Genomic DNA, 21696 nt, shown 5'->3' with positions numbered 1-21696 from the left:
CACCACCAACAACAACACACAGCTGCAAACAGAGAGTCTCTAGTCTCCACCAATAACAACACACAGCTGCAAACAGAGACAGTCGCTAGACACCACCAATAACAACACACAGCTGCAAACAGAGAGTCTCTAGTCTCCACCAATAACAACACACAGCTGCAAACAGAGACAGTCGCTAGACACCACCAATAACAACACACAGCTGCAAACAGAGAGTCTCTAGTCTCCACCAATAACAACACACAGCTGCAAACAGAGACAGTCGCTAGACACCACCAATAACAACACACAGCTGCAAACAGAGAGTCTCTAGTCTCCACCAATAACAACACACAGCTGCACAGAGACAGTCTCTAGACACCACCAATAACAACACACAGCTGCACAGAGACAGTCTCTAGACACCACCAATAACAACACACAGCTGCAAACAGAGACAGTCTCTAGTCTCCAAATGAGTCTCGCAGTCAGACAGAGAGGACCTGTTAGTCACACACACCTTTATGCTCTGGGTGGACTGTGAGCAGGTTGAGGAGTAAGAAAGATGACTTAGTCCTCAGTTTCTCGTTGTCAGACTGCATGCCTCTCATCAGCACAGAGAAGCCATCGTGAGAGAGGAAGGCCCGGAGACCTACTTCCTGCTCCCGCACCAGACCTGATGGAGAGAGAAAGAGTTACTGTGTGGTACTTCACTGATGCTCAGATCTAAATTAACTCCTATCAGCAACACCCAGGCCAGCAGAACTTCACTTAGATCTGAGAGGAACAGGAGATAGTAGCAATATTTTAACCTTGCCTTTTGATAGGCTAGAGTTCTCTCTCATGATTCAGGATTTACCCAATGGTGGAATGTGCTCCCCATATGGTTTGTATCTATCCAAGGGGCAACACTTACAGGAGACAGCGTAGAGGGCCTTCACTCGAACGGTGGGGTGGGGATCTGAGTCAGTCAGCTGTAGCAGTTTGGGTAGCGCCCCCTTGCTGAGTAAGTGGCACTGCACTTGGGGCATGTTCTGGGCACAGGAGGCGATGAGCTGGGCACCACGCCACCTTACGCTGCCCTGAGGATGGTTCAAGCACTGCGACATACACAGGTCCAACCCACCCAGGGTCATCAGGTCTGACACACAGACAGACCAGAGACAATACACACAGGATTATTATTAATGAAGAGAACGTGTCATTCATGTCCATGTTGATCTGTCTTTACTGGAATGTACAGAGCATTAGGAAGGTATTCAGACCCCTCCGACTTTTGACACATTTTGTTACATTACAGCCTTACTCAAAAATGTATTACAAATGTTTTTCATCACACACAATACCCCATAATGAGTAAACTGGTATTTAGAAATGTTTGCAAATATATTAAAAATAATAAACAGAAATACCTTATTTACATAAGTATTCAGACCCTTTGCTATGAGACTCGAAATTGAGCTCAGGTCCATCCTATTTCCATTGATATTCCTTGAGATGTTTCTACAACTTGGAGTCCACCTGTGGTAAATTAAATTGATTGGACATGATTTAGAAAAGGCACACACCGGTCTATATAAAGGTCCCGCAGTTGACAGTGCGTGTCAGAGCAAAAAACCAAGCTATGAGAATGAAGGAAAATTCCTTAGAGCTCCGAGACAGGATTGTGTCGAAGCACAGATCTGGGGAAGTGCACCAAAAAATGTCTGCAGCAATGAAGGTCCCCAAGAACAGTGGCCTCCATCATTCTTAAAATGGACGAAGTTTGGAACCACCGAGACTCTTCCTAGAGCTGGCTGCCCAGCCAAACTGAGTAATTAGGGTAGAAGGGCCTTGGTCAGGGAGGTGACCAAGAACCAGATGGTCACTCTGACAAAGCTCCAGTTCCTCTGTGAAGATGGGAGAACCTTCCAGAAGGACAACCATCTCTGAAGTACTCCACCAATCAGGCCTTTATGGTAGAGTGGCCAGACAGAAGCCACACCTCAGTAAAAGTAGTGAAGGCCCGCTTGGCGTTTGAAAAAAGGCACCTAAAGACTCTCAGACCATGAGAAGTAAGATTATCTAGTCTGATGAAACCAATATTGAACTCCTTGGCCTGAATGCCAAGCATCACATCTGGAGGAAACCTGGCACCATCGCAACAGTGAAGCATGGTGGTGGCAGCATCATGCTGTGGGGATGTTTTCCAGCGGCAGAGACTGGGAGATCAGTCAGGACCGAGGGAAAGATGAACGGAGCAAAGTACAGAGAGATCATTGATGAAAACCTCCTCCAGAGCGCCCAGAACCTCAGACTGGGGCGAAGGTTCACCTTCCAACAGGGCAACGACCCTTAGCACACAGCCAAGGAGTGGCTTCAGGACAAGTCTCTGAAAGTCTGAGTGGCCAACCAGAGCCCAGACTTAAATCCGATTGAACATCTCTGGAGACCTGAAAATAGCAGTGCAGCGACGCTCCCCATCCAACCTGACAGAGCTTGAGAAGATCTGCAGTGAAGAATGGGAGAAATTCCCCAAATACACATGTACCATGCTTGTAGCGTCATACCCAAGAAGATGAGGTACTAATCGCTGTGAAAGGTGATTGAACAAAGTACTGAGTAAAGCGTCTGAATATTTATGTAAAATTTCAGTTTTTTTGCTTTGTCATTATGGGGTATTGTATCGTAGTTTAATCATTTTAGAATACAAATAAAATGTGAAAAAAATGCCAAGGGGTCCGGCACGTTTTCCGAATGCAATGTATAAAACTACAGCAACTTAAAGTTGAATTTGATATTGTTTTAACTAGGGTCCATCACAGTGGAATCTTTCATTAGTCACAAGCTGAAGTAATTCTTACATCAGCACCTGTTTCTTGGCATGTCTTACCTCTGGCATTGTCTAGGTTCTCACACAGCTCTGAGAGAAAAAACCCAGTGCCCCTTCTGTCCCCCCCCCTCTTCATCCTCTCCTTCCTCCTGTCCTCTCCTCTCCCCTCTCACACCCTCCATCTCTCAGCAGAACACGCATACACTCCTTCATCTGTTCCACCTCGCTGTTCTGTCCTTTGGCCACTTCCGCAAGAGCTCCTTTCAACCATTCTTTCCTCTGTAACAAGTGACATTACGGTCCATGTAAAATTGGTTGTCAATGTAACAAGTGACATTACGGTCCATGTCAAATTGGTTGTCAATGTAACAAGTGACATTACGGTCCATGTCAAATTGGTTGTCAATGTAACAAGTGACATTACGGTCCATGTCAAATTGGTTGTCAATGTAACAAGTGACATTACGGTCCATGTCAAATTGGTTGTCAATGTAACAAGTGACATTACGGGTCCATGTCAAATTGGTTGTCAATGTAACAAGTGACATTACGGTCCATGTCAAATTGGTTGTCAATGTAACAAGTGACATTACGGTCCATGTAAAATTGGTTGTCAATGTAACAAGTGACATTACGGTCCATGTCAAATTGGTTGTCAATGTAACAAGTGACATTACGGTCCATGTCAAATTGGTTGTCAATGTAACAAGTGACATTACGGTCCATGTCAAATTGGTTGTCAATGTAACAAGTGACATTACGGTCCATGTCAAATTGGTTGTCAATGTAACAAGTGACATTACGGTCCATGTCAAATTGGTTGTCAATGTAACAAGTTGTTGTGAGATCTGCTAATCTACACAGTCATCTGTAATGAAGACGACCTGGGAGGTGACTAAGAAAGACCATTACCTCCTCTGACATGGGTTCAGGGAGGGCGGGTCCATCTGCAGCAGAGCCAGCCTCCACAGCCAATCGAAGGACACCCTGGAGGTTTTGGGGATGTCTCCCACAGGTTGGTCTTCTGCCATGATGCTCTGTGCTGATGAGAAAATGGGTGAAATTATTCCAGAACTTGTTTGTCAATGTATTATTCCCCAAATTTGGCACTGAATTGTGGTCAGAAAGCAAAATCAACCTCTGCACTTAGTAACGTTCAATTAATTGCAATTAGGGTTCCAAACTGCTCTACAAGTTCTGGCATACCATCAGTATTATGCTATAGTCTATTGATAACTTGAATTACTAATTTTAGCCAGATCTCCAGGAAGCAGCTACGGGGCATTAAAAGAGCCGCAGGTTCCTGACCACGGACACATTCCATTCTCAAATAAATCACCTAACCACAGCCCGATTTGGTATTACAGTAGTTGTAACGAACGTTAGCTAGGTAAGTGACGAAGAATATGACTTTATCCCTGATACTAGGCCTAGCTAACAGCGAGCAAGTTGCTGGCTATGAAAGTTGTCACACAAATATCAAGCACATACAGAATAACGTTAGCTGGGTAGGTTTAGCTATTTTGAGAGCTACGGCAAAGCTATCGTACTAGCTACTGTTAGCACAGTAAACAACATGTCAGGCAGTTTGACGTAGCTGGGTTGCTCTTTTTACTCGCCTGTTTGTTCAAAACGCCGAGTGTCACAATGTTAACGTTGATTCTTATTTCGCTGCCCTTTAATACTGTACAAGAATGTAACGGTACTAGAACATTCTAGTTGAGTCCGAAGCTAATTGCTGTGCGTAGAATCATCATGCGTTTCAGAGGAAGCCATTCTTCTTCTTCTGTGGGTTTCATGGCGGACTACAACCCCAAAAGGTGTATTGCCGCCACCAACTGGATAGGATCAAATCAAATGTTATTTGTCACATGCGCCGAGTTCAACAGGTGTAGAGTGAAATGCTTACTTACAAGCCCTTAACCAACAATGCAGTTTTAAGAAAATATATATATTTTTAAATAAGAGATAAGAATAACAAATAATTAAAGAGCAGCAGTAAATAACAATAGTGGAGCTATATACAGTGGGACCCGAACAGAGTCAATGTGTCAATGTGCGGGGCACCGTGTCGAGGTAATTGAGGTAATATGTACATGTAGGTAGAGTTATTAAAGTGACTATGCATAGATAATAACAGAGTAGCAGAAGCATAGTGGGGGCAGTGATGCAACCCGTCAGGATGCTCTTGATGGTGCAGCTGTAAAACCTTTAAAGGATCTGCTGACCCATGCCAAATCTAGTCCACAATCATCTCCTTTGTCTTGATTACGTTGAGGGAGAGGTTGTCCTTGCACCACACGGTCAGGTCTCTCACGCCTCATCGTTGTCGGTGATCAGGCCTACCACTGTTGTGTCGCCAGCAAACTTAATGATGGAGTTGGAGTTGTGCCTGGCTGTGCAGTCATAAGTGAATAGGCAGTACAGAAGGGGACTGTGGACTCACTCCTGAAGGCCCCCCCCCATGTTGAGGATCAGCGTGGGCGGATGTGTTGCTACTTTCAAATCAAATCAAATTTATTTATATAGCCCTTCGTACATCAGCTGATATCTCAACGTGCTGTACAGACACCCAGCCTAAAACCCCAAACAGCAAGCAATGCAGGTGTAGAAGCACTCTACCTACCTTTACCACCTGGGTGGTAAAAATATTCTGTACGTTTCTACACAAATATGGGCAGTCAGTAATAGTTAGCTAGCTATAATAGACAACACAGACGAAGCACTCTCAGTTCATTGGATATCCCATCACACTTTTTGTTGTGTGACCCGTCAGGAAGTTCAGGATCCAGTTGCAGAGGGAGGTGTTTAGTCCCAGGGTCATTAACTGCGGTATGCAGTGATGAGCTTTGCACTATGGTGTTGAAATCTGAGCTGTAGTCAATGAATAGCATTCTCACATAGGTGTTTCTTTTGTCCAGGTGGGAAAGGGCAGTGTGGAGTGCAATAGAGATTGCCTCATCTTTGGATCTGTTGATGCGGTATGCAGATTGGAGTGGGTCTAGGGTTTCTGGGATAATGGTGTTGATGTGAGCCATGACCAGCCTTTCACAGCATTTCATGGCTACAGACGTGAGTGCTACGGGTCGGTAGTCATTTAGGCAGGTGACCTTAGTTTTCTTGGGCAGAGGGACTATGGTGGCCTACTTGAAACATGTTGGTATTACAGACTCCGACAGGGAAAGGTCGAAAATGTCAGTGAAGACACTTGCCAGTTGGTGAGTGCATGCTCGGAGTACACGTCCTGCAATCTGACCAGCGGCCTTGTGAATGTTAGCCTGTTATAAGGTCTTACTCACATTGACATGGAGAGCATGATCACACAGTCGTCCAGAACAGCTGATGCTCTCATGCATGTTTCAGTGTTACTTGCCTGCGAGCATAGAAGTGATTTAGCTTGTCTGGTAGGCTCGTGTCACTGGGCAGCTCGTGGATGTGCTTCCCTTTGTAGCCTGTAATAGTTTGCAAGCCCTGACACATTCGACGGGCGTCGGAGCCGGTGTATTACAATTCCATCTTATTCCTGTATTGACGCTTTGCCTGTTTGAAGGTTCGTCGGAGGCATAGAGGGATTTCTTATAAGCTTCCGGGGTTAGAGTCCCGCTCCATGAAAGCGTCAGTTCTACCCTTTAGCTCAGTGCAAATATTGCCTGTAATCCATGGCTTCTGGTTGGGGTATGTACGTACAGTCACTGTGGGGACGACGTCCTCGATGCGCTTATTGATAAAGCCAGTGACTGATGTGGTGTATTCCTCAATGCCATCGGAAGAATCCCAGAACATATTCCAGTCTGTGCGGGCAAAACAGTCCTGTAGTTTAGCATCTGCTTAATCTGACCACTTTTTTATAGACCGAGTCACTGGTGCTTGCTGCTTTAATTTTTGCTTGGAAGCAGGAATCAGGAGGATAGAGTTATGGTCAGACTTACCAAATGGAAGGCGAGGGAAAGCTTTGTACGCATCTCTGTGTGTGGAGTAAAGGTGGTCTAGAATTGTTTTCACTCTGGTTGCACATTTAACATGCTGATAGAAATTAGGTGAAACTGATTTAAGATTCCCTGCATTAAATTACCCGGCCACTAGGAGCTCCACCTCTGCATGAGCATTTTCCTGTTTTCTTACGGCGGAATACATCTCATTGAGTTCAGTTTTAGTGCCAGCCTTGTTCTAGTGGTATGTAGACAGCTACAAAAAATACAGATGAAAACTCTCTAGGTAGGTAGTGTGGTCTACACAGCCCCAACCCTACTTGTCTACTTGAGACTTCCTTTGAAGTTAAGTAATTCTACTTAAGGTCAGTATCGTCCAATACTGAGTTTTGTAAGTCAGTTCGTTACGACGTACTGGAAGGATGGGTATGTGTTACCTTCATGCCCACTTGCCCAGTAACAGGAGAGAAGCACTGGACTTAAGATGGTGGACTTTGTGGCCTTTTTAGCTATGGTAATTAATGGCACTGCCAAGGTGGAGAGAAGGTCCAGGAAGATATAAATCATTGTGGATGCAGCAGAGCGGTTCCTGGGGCTGAAATATTTCTTATCAAAGGAGTTAAATGGAATATTGTCACAAGTCGTTTATTCACCCTCTCAGGCCCTAGAGCCTGAGAAAGGAGATATGGAGAATTGAAAGAAGGAAGAAGTGGGAGTTTTGTTTTGTCAATGTACTATTTTTATTTGGGTGGATTAAATTAGTTTCTACCACGTATGGATTTTCTTTTTACCTTGTTTTGGTTTCAACCCATCCAGTTGGTGGCGGCAACACATCTTTTTGGGTTGTAGTCCGCCATATAACCCACAGACGAAGAAGAAAAAGAAACGGTCACCATGTAATGACGTCACTTTCATCCGCTTGTCAGTCCAAGATGGCGGCGCTCGTTGGGCTTCGTGCATGTTTCTCTGGTTAGTTAAAGTTATACAACGCATTCACAACCACACGCCCAATATTGTAATTTACTGTGTTCAATTATTAATCATCTTTATTTACCATTATAATGTTTTGCTTTTTAATCGCGACGAAACGTATGTGGGGTTTGAATGAACCCTAGTGAGCAAGGATGCTGTAGCAGGCTAGCCACTCGACTCGTTCCGCAGGCAGTGCAAGGTCACGTTAAATAATATTAGTTAAACTAGCTATCTCTTGCGTTGTGAAAACGTTAGGCCTATCAGAAACGTGTCAGATACAGTTAAAAACGAAATTAGTTTTCTAACGATGTAGCTAGCGTCAGAAACATTTGCAGTTTGAAAGAATAACATACAGGAACAGTAATGTATTGAGGTAGCCTAGGTTATAACAGATAACTAGCCTATACACATTATGCATGGCCTAGCTTCGTCCCGCAACATAGCCAGTTGTATATAATAAACCCAATGTTAACATAATCTCTTATGTTGCAGGACGAAGCTAGATGGCCCTAAGCCATGTATGTACACCTTGTGATATTTAGCTAGCGACTTCTCTTGACACAGTCGACGGTCTCGGGACTCCACCTGATTATTAAATGCATGTTTTCGTTCTAGCCCTTCAGCTTTCCTCACCGGGTCTTCTGCACAGCTCCTATAAACTGGTGAGTACCTAGACAGTGTTTTGAGTATGCATTCATTCCCACATCCTATGGCTAACCAATCAGGGATATCAAATTACAGTCCTAGGGGTAGTAATGTTTGCTGGTTTTAGTAATGCTTTGGGTGGCAAAAACTGGGTTGCCTTTTTGACTGATCTCCTGCCCATATGAGTCTTCTGGCCCTGCTGTCCATCAAACACTCTTCTTCATCCTTTTTCTCTCTCAGTGTGCAGTGCCATTTACTCGGCGGAACTTTGCAGCAGAGGCCAAGGCCAAGAAAACATACGCAAGAGACAAGCCCCATGTGAACATTGGCACGATTGGCCATGTTGACCATGGCAAGACAACTCTAACGGTTGCCATCACCAAAGGTAACTGATGTCACCTTTATTTTTCTCATTTTACATCTATTATTGAATTCAAACTAAGCAGATAACAAGCGTGCTTGAAACCCACTGAGTTACTGTGGACTGTTGACCAATCAAAGCATCTGCCAGCAAAATAACAATGTTCTGTCAGATGCTGTGTGTTCTCTATATATGATGCTATTGTATGTTTCTAATTGAGCCTTTGTGGTTCCTAGTGCTGGCTGAGGCTGGAGGTGCCCGCTATAAGAAGTATGAGGACATTGACAATGCCCCTGAGGAGAAGGCCAGGGGCATCACCATCAATGCATCCCATGTAGAGTACACCACAGCCAACAGACACTATGCACACACAGACTGCCCGGGCCATGCTGACTACGTCAAGGTAACACAAGCGCCTGAACACACATGTTATTCCCATTCTAAAGTCCACCACAAACCCATACCTCTCTGTTGCCTGGCTAACCTAACTCCTTGCTCCAGCCAAATGCCACGCTACGTCCACAGACTAGAGTTTTTTTTCCCACAACGAGTCTGGATCTGCATACCTACCTGACGATTTCTAGAACACAAACACAATGTAACCATTCTGATTGGTCCCAGAAACTGATGGGTTAGGCCAGAGCCAGAACACACGGGGGTAAAGTGGTGTTTTGAAATTTTGCCATTGGTTTTGATACTCTGATTGGTGAAAGACGATCCAATCACTGACGACTTTTGTTTTGTACAACCTCCCCCCATTTTGAAGTCACTACAAACCACTTCAATGATGGTAGTCTCAGACTGAAATATAAAGCGAACATAGAGCAGTGGAAGAATTCATGTTTGAGTCGCTGGATGGCAGCAGGTAAACCCTGATGTGCTCTGGTGGGTTTGAGAAGATCTGATTGGATAGTTATACAGCACAGGGATGTTCGGCATGTTGCTTAGCCATAACCCCGAGGCCTGCTTTCACAGAGTCTCAGTAGGAGTGCTGATCTAGGATCAGTTCCTCCCTTCTTATTTACTATAATTTACTCCGGGACCGTTAAAAACGACTCTAAAATATACAGAACACATTATTGTTTTTGACTCAACCATTTGATGTTGGAGCTGAGCCAATCAGAGGTCCGGGGCGAGGAGAGAACATCTCTCGCCCTCTGCAGCCGTCCTGCCCTTGAGTATTTTTTGCCCTCCAGCTGGATGGCAGCTGGGACCACTGATACCACTGATGTGTGAGGAATAATGGTTGGGTAATGGATGTGTTAGTCACACATAACCACTATTATTTGGTAGTTGGCCAGCTAAGGCATCATTACAAAGAAAGTAGTTAGCTCTCAGGACACAGTCAGCAGGGACCGCTCAGTCAGCTGGGACCGCTTGGAGTCAGCAGGACACAGTCAGCAGGACCGCTGTCAGTGAGGAGGACCGCTAAGTCAGCAGGACCGCTTCAGGGTAAGCTGGGACCGCTGTCAGCAGGACCGCTTCAGCTGGGACACAGTCAGCACCGCTAAGCCAGGACTATCAGCAGGACCATTCAGCAGGACCGCTGTCAGCAGGACCGCTAGGAGTCAGTCAGCAGGGACCGCTAGAGTCAGGGACTCAGCAGCTGGGACCGCTTAGCTAAGGCTGGGACCGCTCAGTCAGCTGGGACCGCTACAAGCTGGGACCGAAAGTAGTCAGCTGGACCAGCTGGGACCGCTACAGTCAGCAGGACCGCTACAGTCAGCAGGACCGCTACAGTCAGCAGGACCGCTACAGTCAGCAGGACCGCTACAGTCAGCTGGGACCGCTACAGTCAGCAGGACCGCTACAGTCAGCAGGACCGCTACAGTCAGCAGGACCGCTACAGTCAGCAGGACCGCTACAGTCAGCAGGACTGCTACAGTCAGCTGGGACCGCTACAGTCAGCAGGACCGCTACAGTCAGCAGGGACCGCTACAGTCAGCAGGACCGCTACAGTCAGCTGGACCGCTACAGTCAGCAGGACCGCTACAGTCAACAGGACCGCTACAGTCAGCAGGACCGCTACAGTCAGCAGGACCGCTACAGTCAGCTGGGACCGCTACAGTCAGCAGGGACCGCTACAGTCAGCAGGGACCGCTACAGTCAGCTGGGACCGCTACAGTCAGCTGGGACCGCTACAGTCAGCAGGACCGCTACAGTCAGCTGGGACCGCTACAGTCAGCTGGGACCGCTACAGTCAGCTGGGACCGCTACAGTCAGCAGGGACCGCTACAGTCAGCTGGGACCGCTACAGTCAGCTGGGACCGCTACAGTCAGCTGGGGCCGCTACAGTCAGCTGGGACCGCTACAGTCAGCAGGACCGCTACAGTCAGCAGGACCGCTACAGTCAGCTGGGACCGCTACAGTCAGCAGGGACCGCTACAGTCAGCTGGGACCGCTACAGTCAGCAGGACCGCTACAGTCAGCAGGACCGCTACAGTCAGCAGGACTGCTACAGTCAGCTGGGACCGCTACAGTCAGCAGGACCGCTACAGTCAGCAGGGACCGCTACAGTCAGCAGGACCGCTACAGTCAGCTGGGGCCGCTACAGTCAACAGGACCGCTACAGTCAGCTGGGGCCGCTACAGTCAGCAGGACCGCTACAGTCAGCTGGGACCGCTACAGTCAGCTGGGGCCGCTACAGTCAGCTGGGACCGCTACAGTCAGCTGGGACCGCTACAGTCAGCTGGGACCGCTACAGTCAGCTGGGACCGCAGTCAGCTGGCTGGGACCGCTGCAGTCAGCTGGACCGCTACAGTCAGCTGGGACCGCTACAGTCAGCTGGGACCGCTACAGTCAGCAGGACCGCTACAGTCAGCTGGGGCCGCTACAGTCAGCTGGGGCCGCTACAGTCAGCTGGGCCGCTACAGTCAACAGGACCGCTACAGTCAGCAGGACCGCTACAGTCAGCAGGACTGCTACAGTCAGCTGGGACCGCTACAGTCAGCAGGACTGCTACAGTCAGCAGGGACCGCTACAGTCAGCAGGACCGCTACAGTCAGCTGGACCGCTACAGTCAGCAGGACCGCTACAGTCAACAGGACCGCTACAGTCAGCAGGACCGCTACAGTCAGCTGGGGCCGCTACAGTCAACAGGACCGCTACAGTCAGCTGGGGCCGCTACAGTCAGCAGGACCGCTACAGTCAGCAGAACAGCTACAGTCAGCTGGGACCGCTACAGTCAGCTGGGACCGCTACAGTCAGCTGGGACCGCTACAGTCAGCTGGGACCGCTACAGTCAGTTGGGACCGCTACAGTCAGCTGGGGCCGCTACAGTCAGCTGGGGCCGCTACAGTCAGCTGGGGCCGCTACAGTCAGCTGGGACCGCTACAGTCAGCAGGACCGCTACAGTCAGCAGGACCGCTACAGTCAGCTGGGACCGCTACAGTCAGCTGGGACCGCTACAGTCAGCAGGACCGCTACAGTCAGCTGGGGCCGCTACAGTCAGCTGGGGCCGCTACAGTCAGCTGGGGCCGCTACAGTCAGCTGGGGCCGCTACAGTCAGCAGGGACCGCTACAGTCAGCAGGGACCGCTACAGTCAGCTGGGACCGCTACAGTCAGCTGGGGCCGCTTACCGCTCACAGTCAGTCAGGGACCGCTACAGTCAGCTGGGACCGCTACAGTCAGCTGGGACCGCTGTCAGCAGGACCGCTACAGTCAGCTGGGACAGTCGGACCGCTACAGCTGGGACCGCTAGTCAGCTGGCAGGGACCGCTACAGTCAGCAGGGACCGCTACAGTCAGCAGGGACCGCTACAGTCAGCTGGGACCGCTACAGTCAGCTGGGCCGCTACAGTCAACAGGACCGCTACAGTCAGCTGGGACCGCTACAGTCAGCTGGGCCGCTACAGTCAACAGGACCGCTACAGTCAGCTGGGCTGCTACAGTCAGCTGGGCTGCTACAGTCAGCAGGACCGCTACAGTCAGCAGAACCGCTACAGTCAGCAGAACTACTACAGTCAGCAGAACTACTACAGTCAGCAGAACTGCTACAGTCAGCAGGGACCGCTACAGTCAGCTGGGACCGCTACAGTCAGCAGAACTACTACAGTCAGCAGGACTACTACAGTCAGCAGGACCGATACATTGCATCCAGTTATTTAATTATTCTGAATTTTCTCCCCAAACAAAATCAAGACCGTTTACATTTTCACTAGACTATCCACATAAAGACAACTATTAATTAGAATAATCATTACCCCTAAATTGAACCTAGAATAATGCTGATAGCTTCATTGAGACCACTTCAGTTTTATTTAGGCTCATACAAGACTTCTGTGTTGGCTACATTGTTTGATATAATTTAAGACTCTAGGTTTCAGGAAATGGCAGTTACAGGTTTTTCAAAATTGCTAAATGCTCCAACTTCCTGAGGGGGAAATTGACTAAACCACTCCGGACCTCCCCCTACCCAACCTTTGGCCAACATCAGCACCACTTTGTCAGAAAATCTTAGGAAGAGCCCTGATTGGACATTTAAATGTATTGTTAGTTAACTAGGGGCGGCAGGTAGCCTACTGGTTAGAGCGTTGGACTAGTAACCAAAAGGTTTCAAGGTAGAATTCCCGAGCTGACAAGGTACAAATCTATTGTTCTGCCCCTGAACAGGGCAGTTAACCCACTGTTCCTAGGCCGTCGTTGAAAATAAGAATTTGTTCTTACCTGGCAAGCTGACTTGCCTGGTAAAACTAAAAACCTACTGAAGAGCAGCCAATGACCAAGTACATTGAACAGTCTGTAGCATACCATTCCTGCTGAGGCAGTCTTCTGCCAACATCATTATTAGGTAAAGGAACTCAAATGTGTATTTGCCTATGATTTGAGCAGTGTGGGTATCGCGTGGGGTGGCAGGTAGCCTACGGGTTAAGAACGTTGGGCCAGTAACCAAAAGTTAGCTGGTTCAAATCCCTGAGCTGACTAGGTAATACATCTGTCTGTGCCCTTGAGCAAGGCACTTGACCATAATTGCTCCTGTAAGTTGCTCTGGATAACAGTGGCTAAAGGACAAAACAACATGTAAAACCATTATCTGTGGTGCCGAAGTGTTTGGCAGGTCTGTCATTTAAAAGGCAAAACCGATCCTACATCTCTACTCCTACTGAGACACTGTGATTACGGGACCAGAATTTTAATGGGGGGTTTGAGGCTAGGGACATTGGCTCAAGTTCACGTTGATTTGTCACAGCAGGTATAAACAGAACAGAGAGATGGTGACTAGCAGGCTCTTCCTCAACAATGCAGTATTCAGTATGAAAGGTAAAGAAATAGAGAATGACAGTTAGATTGTCACACAAGGTGACATGTTGACCTTTCTCCTGTAGAACATGATCACAGGCAACGGCTCAGCTGGACGGCTGCATCCTGGTGGTGGCGGCCACGGACGGACAGATGCCCCAGACCAGGGAGCACCTCCTGCTGGCCCGGCAGATCGGCGTGGAGCACGTGGTGGTGTTTGTGAACAAGGCGGATGCGGTGGAGGACAAGGAGATGCTGGAGCTGGTTGAGCTGGAGATCAGAGAGCTGCTCACAGAGTTTGGCTACGACGGTGAGAACACGCCCGTCGTCATCGGCTCGGCCCTCTGTGCCCTGGAGGTGAGTGCCTGGTACGAGGTAGGGTTGTGGTGGTGACAGAATAACCTCACAACTTCAGATAGGCTATCAGCTCGCTAGGAAGGTTGATCCATTGTATTTTATGACCGTTTTAAAATACATACGGTTGCTTCAGCCATGTTCGTACAATAATACATACATGCAACATAATTGATGTTTAAAAACACAAAGTCAACTGACTTATTTCAATGTGGTCCTTTTATGTAGCCTCACAAATCCTCCTGACATTTACATTTAAGTCATTTAGCAGACGACCCCGCGAGCTTACATTAAACGTGAGCTTACATTAAACGTGAGCTTACATTAAACGTGAGCTTACATTAAACGTGAGCTTACATTAAACGTGAGCTTACATTAAACGTGAGCTTACATTAAACGTGAGTTTACATTAAACTTGAGTTTACATTAAACGTGAGCTTACATTAAACGTGAGCTTACATTAAACACGTGGTTTACATTAAACACGGGCTTACATTAAACACGAGCTTACATTAAACACGAGCTTACATTAAACACGGGCTTACGTTAAACACGAGCTTACGTTAAACACGAGCTACGTTAAACACGAGCTTACATTAAACACGAGCTTACATTAAACACGGGCTTACGTTAAACACGAGCTTACGTTAAACACGAGCTTACATTAAACACGAGCTTACATTAAACACGAGCTTACATTAAACACGGGCTTACATTAAACACGGGCTTACGTTAAACACGAGCTTACGTTAAACACGAGCTTACATTAAACGCTGCAGGGTATCAGTCTGGCAGGGGTATCAGTCTGGGCCTGCACAGGAGCCCCGCGATCACCATTGCTTCAGACCAATCAGCATCCTCTGAACTATGGGATTGGTTTAGTTGATGACACCATTGCTGACAGACCAATCAGCATCCTCTGAACTATGGGATTGGTTTAGTTGATGACGGACACGTAGCACCGTTGCTGACAGACCAATCAGCATCCTCTGAACTATGGGATTGGTTTAGTTGATGACGGACACGTAGCACCGTTGCTGACAGACCAATCAGCATCCTCTGAACTATGGGATTGGTTTAGTTGATGACGGACACGTAGCACCGTTGCTGACAGACCAATCAGCATCCTCTGAACTATGGGATTGGTTTAGTTGATGACGGACACGTAGCACCGTTGCTGACAGACCAATCAGCATCCTCTGAACTATGGGATTGGTTTAGTTGATGACGAACACGTAGCACCGTTGCTGACAGACCAATCAGCATCCTCTGAACTATGGGATTGGTTTAGTTGATGACGGACACGTAGCACCGTTGCTGACAGACCAATCAGCATCCTCTGAACTATGGGATTGGTTTAGTTGATGACGGACACGTAGCACCGTTGCTGACAGACAGTAGACAGACAGTAGACGGACAGTAGACGGACAGTAGACAACACATGTAACGTCATACTTACAAGGTGATGGCTAAATATAAAGCTTTACATGACAGTCTGAACTCTGCTAAATAAACTCTGCTGCCTATCAGAGCTGCTCTGTTCTGTGTGAAAGCATCTCATCTAAATTAGAGAACTGAAGGCTATCTGAGGTTACTGTATCAAGACTTTCTCTGTATTGATTCCGATGCAGTACCCTCATCTCTATCATCTCTACAATTTGGCAAAAATATTAGGTGCAAATTCGTTAGATATACCCCTAGCTGATGTTGGGCTACAATATTTATTTTATTCTCACGTTGACATATTCTCACGTTGATAATATTTATCTGCCTTTTTTGGCTCATTTAGCCGATTTGTCCTGCTGTTCGACATGCCTTTCTCTTGAAAAATGGCAAGTGCTTGTCTTACTTCTGAAAAATGCAGCACTGTGGCCTCTCTGAGTGGTTTGAAGGTGATTCAATCACTTTTGAATTTGTTTTGTGCAACGCCTCTTGGCCCAAACGGCGTCCCTTCCAGACAGACAGTGCAGTGGTAATCAGTCTGGTAATTGAGGCTAACGTTTAGGTGAAACCTTACCTGTTGTCTCATCTCGTCTAACCTCCCCAGAACAAACAGCCTGACCTTTGGGGTGAACGCAGTGCTGAAGCTCCTAGCAGTAGTGGATGAATACGTCCCTCTGCCCAAGAGAGCTGGAGAAACCCTTCCTGCTGCCCATTGAGGGAGTCTACTCCATCCCAGGTGACTGACAACTAGCTCAAATTGTAAAGAAACCCAGATTTGTCATTTAGTTAAAAGCTGTTGCCACTACATGGTTTCTTCTCCTCTCTATGTCATTGATCTGACTCATTGTTAAGTTAATTAAAATGACATCATTCAGAAGTACTGCAGGGGATAAATTCAAGCTCTTCCACTGTGCACTTCAGATAGGTGTTTCCTAATGAAAACATGACAATAGATAAAACACGGCGATAGGATCCCACTGTCCCGTGCATACAGAGCCTGCCCCCTTGCTCCCCATACAGAGCCTGCCCCCTTGCTCCCCATACAGAGCCTGCCCCCTTGCTCCCCATCCAGAGCCTGTCCCCTTGCTCCCCATACAGAGCCTGTCCCCTTGCTCCCCATACAGAGCCTGTCCCCTTGCTCCCCATACAGAGCCTGTCCCCTTGCTCCCCATACAGAGCCTGCCCCCTTGCTCCCCATACAGAGCCTGCCCCTTGCTCCCCATACAGAGCCTGTCCCCTTGCTCCCCATACAGAGCCTGTCCCCTTGCTCCCCATACAGAGCCTGTCCCCTTGCTCCCCATACAGAGCCTGTCCCCCTTGCTCCCCATACAGAGCCTGTCCCCTTGCTCCCCATACAGAGCCTGTCCCCTTGCTCCCCATACAGAGCCTGTCCCCTTGCTCCCCATACAGAGCCTGTGCTCCCCCATACAGAGCCTGTCCCCTTGCTCCCCATACAGAGCCTGCCCCCCTTGCTCCCCATACAGAGCCTGTCCCCTTGCTCCCCATACAGAGCTTGCTCCCCTTGCTCCCATACAGAGCCTGTCCCCTTGCTCCCCATACAGAGCCTGTCCCCTTGCTCCCCATACAGAGCCTGTCCCCTTGCTCCCCATACAGAGCCTGTCCCCTTGCTCCCCATACAGAGCCTGCCCTTGCTCCCCATACAGAGCCTGCCCCCTTGCTCCCCATACAGAGCCTGCCCCTTGCTCCCCATACAGAGCCTGTCCTTGCTCCCCATACAGAGCCTGTCCCCTTGCTCCCCATACAGAGCCTGTCCCTTGCTCCCCATACAGAGCCTGTCCCCTTGCTCCCCATACAGAGCCTGTCCCCTTGCTCCCCATACAGAGCCTGCCCCTTGCTCCCCATACAGAGCCTGTCCCCTTGCTCCCCATACAGAGCCTGTCTCCTTGCTCCCCATACAGAGCCTGTCCCCTTGCTCCCCATACAGAGCCTGTCCCCTTGCTCCCCATACAGAGCTTGCCCCCATCAGAGCTTGCTCCCATACAGAGCTTGCTCCCCATACAGAGCCTGTCCCCTTGCTCCCCCATACAGAGCCTGTCCCCTTGCTCCCCCATACAGAGCCTGCCCCCTTGCTCCCCGTACAGAGCCTGCCCCCTTGCTCCCGTGGAGCCTGTCCCTTGCTCCCGTACAGAGCCTGTCCCCTTGCTCCCGTACAGAGCCTGTCCCCTTGCTCCCCGTACAGAGCCTGTCCCCTTGCTCCCCATACAGAGCCTGCCCCTGTTCCCCATACAGAGCTTGTCCCTTGCTCCCCATACAGAGCCTGTCCCCTTGCTCCCCATACAGAGCCTGCCCCCTTGCTCCCCATACAGAGCCTGTCCCCTTGCTCCCCATACAGAGCCTGTCTCCTTGCTCCCCATACAGAGCCTGTCCCCTTGCTCCCCATACAGAGCTTGCTCCCCATACAGAGCTTGCTCCCATACAGAGCCTGTCTCCTTGCTCCCCATACAGAGCCTGTCCCCTTGCTCCCCATACAGAGCCTGCCTTGCCCCCATACAGAGCCTGCCCTTGCTCCCCATACAGAGCCTGTCCCCTTGCTCCCCATACAGAGCCTGTCCCCTTGCTCCCCATACAGAGCCTGCCCCTTGCTCCCCATACAGAGCCTGTCCCCTTGCTCCCCATACAGAGCCTGTCCCCTTGCTCCCCATACAGAGCCTGCCCCTTGCTCCCCATACAGAGCCTGCCCCTTGCTCCCCATACAGAGCCTGCCCCTTGCTCCCCATACAGAGCCTGCCCCTTGCTCCCCATACAGAGCCTGCCCCTTGCTCCCCATACAGAGCCTGCCCCCTTGCTCCCCACAGAGCCTGAGCTCCCCATACAGAGCCTGCCCCCTTGCTCCCCATACAGAGCCTGCCCCCTTGCTCCCCATACAGAGCCTGCCCCCTTGCTCCCCATACAGAGCCTGCCCCCTTGCTCCCCATACAGAGCCTGTCCCCTTGCTCCCCATACAGAGCCTGTCCCCCTTGCTCCCCATACAGAGCCTGTCCCCTTGCTCCCCATACAGAGCCTGTCCCCCTTGCTCCCCATACAGAGCCTGTCCCCTTGCTCCCCATACAGAGCCTGTCCCCTTGCTCCCCATACAGAGCCTGCCCCCTTGCTCCCCATACAGAGCCTGTCCCCTTGCTCCCCATACAGAGCCTGTCCCCTTGCTCCCCATACAGAGCCTGCCCCTTGCTCCCCATACAGAGCCTGTCCCCTTGCTCCCCATACAGAGCCTGTCCCCTTGCTCCCCATACAGAGCTTGCTCCCCGTACAGAGCCTGTCCCCTTGCTCCCATACAGAGCCTGTCCCCTTGCTCCCCATACAGAGCCTGTCCCCTTGCTCCCCATACAGAGCCTGTCCCCTTGCTCCCCATACAGAGCCTGCCCCTTGCTCCCATACAGAGCCTGTCCCTTGCTCCCCATACAGAGCCTGTCCCCTTGCTCCCCATACAGAGCCTGTCCCCTTGCTCCCCATACAGAGCCTGTCCCCTTGCTCCCCATACAGAGCCTGTCCCCTACAGAGCTGCTCCCCCATACAGAGCCTGCTCCCCATTGCTCCCCATACAGAGCCTGTCCCCTTGCTCCCCATACAGAGCCTGTCCCCTTGCTCCCCATACAGAGCCTGTCCCTTGCTCCCATACAGAGCTTGCTCCCCATACAGAGCCTGCCCCCTTGCTCCCCATACAGAGCCTGTCCCTTGCTCCCCATACAGAGCCTGCCCCTTGCTCCCCATACAGAGCCTGCCCCCTTGCTCCCCATACAGAGCCTGCCCCTTGCTCCCCATACAGAGCCTGTCCCCTTGCTCCCCATACAGAGCCTGTCCCCTTGCTCCCCATACAGAGCCTGCCCCCTTGCTCCCCATACAGAGCCTGTCCCCCTGCTCCCCATACAGAGCCTGTCCCCTTGCTCCCCATACAGAGCCTGTCCCCTTGCTCCCCATACAGAGCCTGTCCCCTTGCTCCCCATACAGAGCCTGTCCCCTTGCTCCCCAAAACAATTTTGAAATGATTGTTCTGTCTGTGCAGCATGTGTTTTGTGATGGGAACAACGTGCCTGTTTCCTGTACATCTCTGTGTAGGAATAATCAGTGGTATCTATCACATGCAGTTCTCCTCTCCCTGTCGTTGTGATTTAGTGACAGTAACTGTTTGGAAGGACCTGTATCAGTTTCCTTTGTACCTTTCTGTTTCACCGTTTATTTGATTGATGCATGTGTGATGGACTTGTCCCCTCAGCTGTCAGTACTTCTGTCTCTGTTCTGATCTGTCTGCTGTTGTCTGACCACATCTGTCTCTGTTCTGATCTGTCTGCTGTTGTCTGACCACGTCTCTCTCTGTTCTGATCTGTCTGCTGTTGTCTGACCACGTCTGTCTCTGTTCTGATCTGTCTGCTGTTGTCTGACCACGTCTCTCTCTGTTCTGATCTTTCTGCTGTTGTCTAACCACGTCTCTCTCTGTTCTGATCTTTCTGCTGTTGTCTAACCACGTCTCTCTCTGTTCTGATCTTTCTGCTGTTGTCTAACCACGTCTCTCTCTGTTCTGATCTTTCTGCTGTTGTCTAACCACGTCTCTCTCTGTTCTGATCTTTCTGTTGTCTAACCCGTCTGTTGTTCTGATCTTTCTGCTGTTGTCTCCCTGTCTCTCTCTCTGTTCTGATCTTTCTGCTGTTGTCTAACCCGTCTCTCTCTGTTCTGATCTTTCTGCTGTTGTCTAACCACGTCTCTCTCTGTTCTGATCTTTCTGCTGTTGTCTACCCGTCTCTCTCTGTTCTGATCTTTCTGCTGTTGTCTAACCACGTCTCTCTCTTCTGATCTTTCTGCTGTTGTGTCTAACCACGTCTGTCTCTGTTCTGATCTTTCTGCTGTTGTCTAACCCGTCTGTCTCTGTTCTGATCTTTCTGCTGTTGTCTAACCACGTCTGTCTGTTCTGTCTTTCTGCTGTTGTCTGACCACGTCTGTCTCTGTTCTGATCTGTCTGCTGTTGTCTGACCACGTCTCTCTCTGTTCTGATCTGTCTGCTGTTGTCTGACCACGTCTCTCTCTGTTCTGATCTTTCTGCTGTTGTGTGTGTTGTCTAACCACGTCTGTCTCTGTTCTGATCTTTCTGCTGTTGTCTGACCACGTCTCTCTCTGTTCTGATCTGTCTGCTGTTGTCTGACCCGTCTCTCTGTTCTGATCTTTCTGCTGTTGTCTAACCATCTCTCTCTGTTCTGATCTTTCTGCTGTTGTCTAACCACATCTCTCTCTGTTCTGATCTTTCTGCTGTTGTCTAACCACATCTCTCTCTGTTCTGATCTTTCTGCTGTTGTCTAACCACGTCTCTCTCTGTTCTGATCTTTCTGCTGTTGTCTAACCACGTCTCTCTCTGTTCTGATCTTTCTGCTGTTGTCTAACCACGTCTCTCTGTTCTGATCTTTCTGCTGTTGTCTGACCACGTCTCTCTCTGGGTGTCAACACCATTTATTAAAATGTGTATTCATTCATCCCTCTTTCAGGCAGGGGTACGGTGGTGACTGGCACTTTGGAGAGGGGTGTCATTAAGAAGGGCGACGACTGTGAGTTTGTGGGGCACAACCGTGCCTTTAAGTCTGTGGTCACTGGTAAGTGAATGGGAGCCACACCACTATAGAAAGATTGATTTATATTTTTAGAGCTGTAGCACACAGGGTAACATATGTGTTGAACTGTGAACTGAACTGTGTTCATATTACTAGAATTATTCCTGTAAATACGGTTTAACACTAATTGCTGTTCATTGTCAGTGTACTGATAGAACTAGCCCCTAACCCTACAGAGTACTGACAGAACTAGCTCTAACTCCTAACCTAGTACAGAGTACTGACAGAACTAGCTCTAACCCCTAGTACAGAGTACTGACAGAACTAGCTAACCCTAGTACTCCTAGCCCCTAACCCCTAGTACAGAGTACTGACAGAACTAGCCCTAACCCCTAGTACAGAGTAGTGACA

At 49.2% G+C, this 21696-nt stretch overlaps 2 pseudogenes; one reads left to right on the top strand and one right to left on the bottom strand.

The window, feature by feature from the left end:
- Nucleotides 1–8: 8 nt before the first annotated feature.
- Nucleotides 9–3796, bottom strand: LOC115117844 (hsp70-binding protein 1-like; annotated as a pseudogene).
- Nucleotides 3797–7605: 3809 nt separating this feature from the next.
- Nucleotides 7606–21311, top strand: LOC115116704 (elongation factor Tu, mitochondrial-like; annotated as a pseudogene).
- Nucleotides 21312–21696: the final 385 nt, after the last annotated feature.

This window comes from Oncorhynchus nerka, unplaced genomic scaffold, assembly GCF_034236695.1.
Source record: "Oncorhynchus nerka isolate Pitt River unplaced genomic scaffold, Oner_Uvic_2.0 unplaced_scaffold_2261, whole genome shotgun sequence".
NCBI classification, from domain to species: Eukaryota; Metazoa; Chordata; class Actinopteri; order Salmoniformes; family Salmonidae; genus Oncorhynchus; species Oncorhynchus nerka.
This window is presented reverse-complemented; position numbering and strand designations above follow the sequence as displayed.